Raw genomic sequence first — 8,371 nt, 5'->3', positions numbered from 1 at the left:
AGAAGTACAACATACTTAAGAAGTACAACATACTTAAGTACAGCATATTTAAGAAGTACAACATAATTATGTACAACATACTTAAGAAGTACAACATAATTAAGTACAACATACTTAAGAAGCACAACCAGAAATACAATATACTTGAGTACAATATTCTTACAAAATACAACAAACTTAAGAAGTACAATATACTTAAGTACAACATACTTAAAAAGTACAACACACTTAAGTACAACATCCTCAAGAAGAACAACATACTTAAGCAGCACAACATACAAAAGAAGTATACCATCTTTAAGAGGTACAACATACTTAAGAAGTACAACATACCCGAGAAGAACAACATACTTAAGCAGCACAACATACAAAAGAAGTACAACACCTTTAAGAGATACAACATACTTAAGAAGTACAACATACTTAAGAGGTATAACATACTCTGGAAGAACAACATACTTAAGAAGTACAACATACTTAAGGACAACATCCTCAAGAAGTACAACATATTTAAGTACAGCATACTTAAGAAGTACAACATAATTAAGTACAAAATACTTAAGATGTGCAACATACTTAACTACAACATACTTTAGAAGGACTCACTTAAGTACATACTTAAGAAGTACAACATACTTAAGAAGCACAACATAATTATGTACAACATACTTAAGAAGTACAACAAGAAATACAACATAATTATGTACAACATACTTAGAAAGTACAACATACTTAGAAAGTACAACAAACTTAAGTACATATTTAAGAAGTACAAGGACAACATATTTAAGAAGTACAACATACTTAGAAAGTACAACACACTTAAGTACTTATTTAAGAAGTACAAGGACAACATACTTAAGAAGTACAACATACTTAAGCACAGCATATTTAAGAAGTACAACATATTTATGTACAACATACTTAAGAAATACAACATAAATATGTACAACATACTTAAGAAATACAACATAAATATGTACAACATACTTAAGAAGTACAACAAGAAATACAACATAATTATGTAAAACATACTTAAGAAGTACAGCATACTTAGAAAGTACAACACACTTAAGTACATATTTAAGAAGTACAAGGACAACATACTTAAAAAGTACAACATACTTAAGAAGTACAACATACTTAAGAAGTACAACATACTTAAGTACAGCATATTTAAGAAGTACAACATAATTATGTACAACATACTTAAGAAGTACAACATAATTAAGTACAACATACTTAAGAAGCACAACCAGAAATACAATATACTTGAGTACAATATTCTTACGAAATACAACAAACTTAAGAAGTACAACACACTTAAGTACAACATCCTCAAGAAGAACAACATACTTAAGCAGCACAACATACAAAAGAAGTATACCATCTTTAAGAGGTACAACATACTTAAGAAGTACAACATACCCGAGAAGAACAACATACTTAAGCAGCACAACATACAAAAGAAGTACAACACCTTTAAGAGATACAACATACTTAAGAAGTACAACATACTTAAGAGGTATAACATACTCTGGAAGAACAACATACTTAAGAAGTACAACATACTTAAGGACAACATCCTCAAGAAGTACAACATATTTAAGTACAGCATACTTAAGAAGTACAACATAATTAAGTACAAAATACTTAAGATGTGCAACATACTTAACTACAACATACTTTAGAAGGACTCACTTAAGTACATACTTAAGAAGTACAACATACTTAAGAAGCACAACATAATTATGTACAACATACTTAAGAAGTACAACAAGAAATACAACATAATTATGTACAACATACTTAGAAAGTACAACATACTTAGAAAGTACAACAAACTTAAGTACATATTTAAGAAGTACAAGGACAACATATTTAAGAAGTACAACATACTTAGAAAGTACAACACACTTAAGTACTTATTTAAGAAGTACAAGGACAACATACTTAAGAAGTACAACATACTTAAGCACAGCATATTTAAGAAGTACAACATATTTATGTACAACATACTTAAGAAGTACAACATAATTAAGTACAGCATACTTAAGAAGCACAACAAGAAATACAACATACTTGAGTACAACATTCTTACGAAATACAACAAACTTAAGAAATACAATATACTTAAATTAAAAAATACAACATCCTCAAGAAGAACAACATACTTAAGTACAACATACTTAAGCAGACTTAAGAAGTACAACATACTCCAGAAGAACAACATACTTAAGCAGCACAACATACAAAATAAGTACAACATCTTTAAGAGGTACAACATACTTAAGAAGTACAACATACTTAAGAGGTATAACATACTTTAGAAGAACAACATACTTAAGAAGTACAACATACTTAAGTACAACATCCTCAAGAAGTACAAGATAATTAAGTACAGCATACTTAAGAAGTACAACATAATTAGGTAAGATGTGCAACATACTTAACTACAACATACTTTAGAAGGACTCACTTAAGTAAATACTTAAGAAGTACAACATACTTAAGAAGTACAACATAATTATGTACAACATACGTAAGAAGTACAACAAGAAATACAACATAATTATATACAACATACTTAAGAAGTACAACATACTTAGAAAGTACAACACACTTAAGTACATATTTAAGAAGTACAAGGACAACATACTTAAGAAGTACAACATACTTAAGCACAGCATATTTAAGAAGTACAACATAATTATGTACAACATACTTTAGAAGTACAACATAATTAAGTACAACATACTTAAGAAGCACAACAAGAAATACAACATACTTGTGTACAACATTCTTACGAAATACAACAAACTTAGGAAGTACAATATACTTAAGTATGACATACTTAAGAAGTACAACATCCTCAAGAAGAACAACATACTTAAGTACAACATACTTAAGCAGACTTAAGAAGTACAACATACTCCAGAAGAACAACATACTTAAACAGCACAACATACAAAAAAGTACAACATCTTTAAGAGGTACAACATACTTAAGAAGTACAACATACTTAAGAGGTATAACATACTTTAGAAGTACAACATACTTAAGTACAACATCCTCAAGAAGTACAATATAATTAAGTACAGCATACTTAAGAAGTACAACATAATTAGGTACAAAATACTTAAGATGTGCAACATACTTAACTACAACATACTTTAGAAGGACTCACTTAAGTAAATACTTAAGAAGTACAACATACTTAAGAAGTACAACATAGTTATTTACAACATACTTAAGAAGTAGAACAAGAAATACAACATAATTATGTGCAATACTTAAGATGTACAACATACTTAGAAAATACAACACACTTAAGTACATATTTAAGAAGTACAAGGACATACAAACCTTGTTTCCATATGAGTTGGGAAATTGCTAGATGTAAATATAAACGAAATACAATGATTTGCAAATCATTTTCAACTACAAAGACAACATATTTGATGTTCAAACTGATAAACTTTTTTTTTTTGCAAATAATCATTAACTTTAGAATTTGATGCCAGCAGCACGTGACAAAGAAGTTGGGAAAGGTGGCAATAAATACTGATAAAGTTGAGAAATGCTCATCAAACACTTATTTGGAACATCCTCCAGGTGAACAGGCAAATTGGGAACAGGTGGGTGCCATGATTGGGTATAAAAGTAGATTCCATGAAATGCTCAGTCATTCACAAACAAGGATGGGGCGAGGGTCACCACTTTGTCAACAAATGCGTGAGCAAATTGTTGAACAGTTTAAGAAAAACCTTTCTCAACCAGCTATTGCAAGGTATTTAGGGATTTCACCATCTGCGGTCCGTAATATCATCAAAGGGTTCAGAGAATCTGGAGAAATCACTGCACGTAAGCAGCTAAGCCTGTGACCTTCGATCCTTCAGGCTGTACTGCATCAACAAGCGACATCAGTGTGTAAAGGATATCACCACATGGGCTCAGGAACAATTCAGAAACCCACTGTCAGTAACTACAGTTGGTCGCTACATCTGTAAGTGCAAGTTAAAACTCTCCTATGCAAGGCAAAAACCGTTTATCAACAACACCCAGAAACGCTGTCGGCTTCGCTGGGCCTGAGTTCGTCTAAGATGGACTGATACAAAGTGGAAAAGTGTTCTGTGGTCTGACGAGTGCACATTTCAAATTGTTTTTGGAAACTGTGGACGTTGTGTCCTGCGGACCAAAGAGGAAAAGAACCATCCGGATTGTTATAGGCGCAAAGTTGAAAAGCCAGCATGTGTGATGGTATGGGGGTGTATTAGTGCCCAAGACATGGGTAACTTACACATCTGTGAAGGCGCCATTAATGCTGAAAGGTACATACAGGTTTTGGAGCAACATATGTTTCCATCCAAGCAACGTTACTATGGACGCCCCTGCTTATTTCAGCAAGACAGTGCCAAGCCACGTGTTACATCAACGTGGCTTCATAGTAAAAGAGTGCGTGTACTAGACTGGCCTGCCTGTAGTCAGACCTGTCTCCCATTGAAAATGTGTGGCGCCTTATGAAGCCAAAAATACCACAACGGAGACCCCCGGACTGTTGAACAACCTAAGCTGTACATCAAGCAAGAATGGGAAAGAATTCCACCTGAGAAGCTTAAAAAAAGTGTCTTCTCAGTTCCCAAACGTTTACTGAGTGTTGTTAAAAGGAAAGGCCATGTAACACAGTGGTGAACATGCCCTTTCTCAACTACTTTGGCACGTGTTGCAGCCATAAAATTCTAAGTTAATTATTTGCAAAAAAAAAAAAAGTTTATGAGTTTGAACATCAAATATCTTGTCTTTGTAGTGCATTCAATTGAATATGGGTTGAAAAGGATTTGAAAATCATTGTATTCCGTTTATATTTACATCTAACACAATTTTCCAACTCATTTGGAAACGGGGTTTGTACTTAAGAAGTACAACATACTTAAGTACAGCATATGTAAGTAGTACAACATAATTATGTACAACATACTTAAGAAGTACAACACAATTAAGTACAACATACTTAAGAAGTACAACAAGAAATACAACATACTTGAGTACAACATTCTTACAAAATACAACAAACTTAAGAAGTACAATATACTGAAGTACTACATACTTAAAAAGTACAACACACTTAAGTACAACATCCTCAAGAAGAACAACATGCTTAAGTATAACATACTTAAGCGGACTTAAGAAGTAAGCAGCACAACATACAAAAGAAGTACAACATCTTAAAGAGGTACAACATACTTAAGAAGTACAACATCTGAATCTTGAATCTTGATCTTGATCTTGAATACTTAAGAGGTATAACATACTTTTGAAGAATAACATACTTAAGAAGTGCAACATACTTAAGAAGTACAACAAACTTAAGAAGTGCAACATACTTAAAAAGTACAACATGGAAGTAATGTTCTCACATGGAAGTAACCACCCTTCCGTTGACATACTCATATGGTACTAACTCTATATATCTCCTAAACATGAGATATTTCTGCTATAATTACTGTCTATGTGGGTAACGTGTGTGTGCGTGTGTGCGTGTGTGGGTGTGTGTGTGCGTGCGTGCATGCGTGCGTGCGTGCGTCCGTGTGTGTGTGCGTGTGTGTGTGTGTGTGTGTGTGTGTGTGTGTGTGTCTCCTGGCCAATGTATTTTGGGGGGGATTTTAAAATATTTGGGAGCCTTACAAACTCTGCCTGGCAACAAGTGTCCATGCATGTGACGGGACTGCAAACCCAAGACGCCACTTTGTTTTTGTAGCTTTTACAACGCCTTGTTATTTAGGCCCATTAGAATGCTAGGTCGCGATCATTCTAACCGGCAAAAAAAAACAAAAAAAAAAACGCTAGTGGCCAGCTCCTGTAATCAGTACTGCTTAGACTGACCATACGTCCTCTTTTCCCCAGAAATGTCCTCTTTTGCTGGGCTGTCCGGGCGGAGTTTCTTAAATACCTCAAATGTCCGGCATTTTGAGTTAGGGTTGCGTGTATTTTCAATGTACATTCAGGGTTAAGAAGGGGTTAAAAACAAAACAAATTGTGAAGGTGTGCATACGTAGCAGAATTCGTGAGGGGGGGGGCAGAGACAGAGAGAGAGGGAGAGTTGTGATAAACGCGCATGCGTCGCCAGGCTCTGCTTTTTATCGATAGATTTATCAGATTTATTTTTTATTATCTATAGCAGGGGTGTCAAAAGTGTGCCACGGAGGCTATTTGCGGCCCATAGCTAATGTTTTAAAGGCCCACGGCTAGAGATGTGCGTGCTGCTGGTCCACTAATAGTACTAACCTTTAACAGTTAATTTTACTAATTTTCATTAATTACTAGTTTCAATGTAACTGTTTTTATATTGTTTTACTTTCTTTTTTATTCAAGAAAATGTTTTGAATTTATTTATCTTATTTTATAAAAAAAAATTTAAAGTACCTTATCTTCACCATACCTGGTTGTCCAAATTAGGCATAATAATGTGTTAATTCCACGACTGTATATATCGGTTGATATCGGTATCGGTAATTAAAGAGTTGGACAATATCGGAATATCGGATATCGGCAAAAAGCCATTATCGGACATCCCTACCCACGGCACATTCTAAAAATACTATTAAAATAAACAAAAACATAACAAAAGTGAAATAAAAAAGCTTAAAGGTGAAATGTAATTTAGAAACAGTTGCAATGTTGACTAATAAAACAAAGCTGTTTTTTTTTTCTTTCAAACTGTCATTGCTCAAAACATAATATTGAATCAAAATCAATGTTATTATGAATTAATTGACCTTTCCAAGGTTCCGATTACTTCGCATCAAATATTCCACTTTGAAAAATATTTTTGGTGGAAGATTTTGCATATTTTGTGTGTTTGCCAATAAAAACATAGTTTTGTTTGACAAAAAAGGGCGGAAAACAAACAAACAAAAAAGCAACATAAAAAAAACTAAAACATTTTGAAATGACGAATAGATCTGAAGTTGATGTAGACTCCAGAGATTTAAGCATTAATATAAAATGTATGTATGCCCTGGCACACCATTATCATCATTTCATGACCCAAGCAAAACACTTTTTACACTTTTATACTGAAATAAATACACCTACAACTCATTAAATAAAAACATAGAAAAAACTACCTGCAGTGGTAAAGTTTAGATCCATGAAGGAAACAAGATAGTGAATGAATTAACTGAATTCATTTACATATGTATAAAAATTTGTTTTTGTTTTTTTGTTTGTTTTTTTATGAATTAAGTAACGTTTATGACAACCTTTTTCCAAAACACAATATAGAATGTGAGATATAACAGGATAATGCATAAGTTTATCTTTTTTTTTCAAAACGCTTACAAAAAAATGGGACCCCAAAAATGTACTGTGGGACCCCATTTTTATGACTTGATGGGGTCCCTGGGACCCCATTTTGAAAATTCCTAGCGCCAACACTGCTGTCAACAGAAGAGAAAACATTTTTTTTAAATAAATATATTTTTTATAAAGCAAGTTCGAGTATCATTGGCAAATGTTCACCTAGTCCCGGCTTGGGATTTCAGAATATGGTCAGCCTAGTACTGCTAGTTTTCAGCTAGCGATTAGCGGCCCTAGTTGCCAGCCAGCTATTGGCCGCGCCGTACTGTATAATTTTAATAACTTATCATTGCACAGTAACAAGGTACATTTAGGACAGTTTTAATCAAAACCACAATTTTCTACAGGATAGATAAGTAGGGGTCCCCACTATGTCTCTCCGTCAGTTTGAGGGTCCTTGGGCTGGCAAAGGTTAAGGACCCCTGATACAGACGATATAGAAATCAATAGCAGTAGCTAACGTCCCTCCACAGTGCTAAGTCAGTAATACTTAAATAAGTACCATTATCACTGGAGGATGAGGTATAGCTAAACATTCTGCACTACACTACAAAAGGCTATGCTAACCGCTAAGATATAACTCTTAAATGTAAACAGAGGTGGACGGATTGGTACACAGATCAACAGAAACAATACCAAGTAAAGTATCGGTCTATAGTCGATTTTACGGTGATAACGATTAATCGATTAAATCAATTAATTCGAAAAAGAAAATGCTTTAAATTCATCGTTTAGTGTAACTTTAAGAAAATATGAAAATGGTTAGCCGTGCCAATGATTGATACGACAGTGATTATATCACAATTTTTTTTATTTTTTTTTTCATTTTGTTATTGTTTACGAAAGTCAGGAAATAAGTTTTTGGAAACAGGAGGACTTTAGGTGAAAACAACCCTAAATTATTTAAATCAGAGCTGACAGTAGGAAAATTATTTAAATATTTAACTATTATTGATACACTGTCATCATATGTTTTTGTCTGGTTATAGACTGCAAAAACAACATTTTAAGA

Source organism: Nerophis lumbriciformis, linkage group LG21 (assembly GCF_033978685.3).
Source record: "Nerophis lumbriciformis linkage group LG21, RoL_Nlum_v2.1, whole genome shotgun sequence".
NCBI lineage: Eukaryota > Metazoa > Chordata > Actinopteri > Syngnathiformes > Syngnathidae > Nerophis > Nerophis lumbriciformis.
This window is presented reverse-complemented; position numbering follows the sequence as displayed.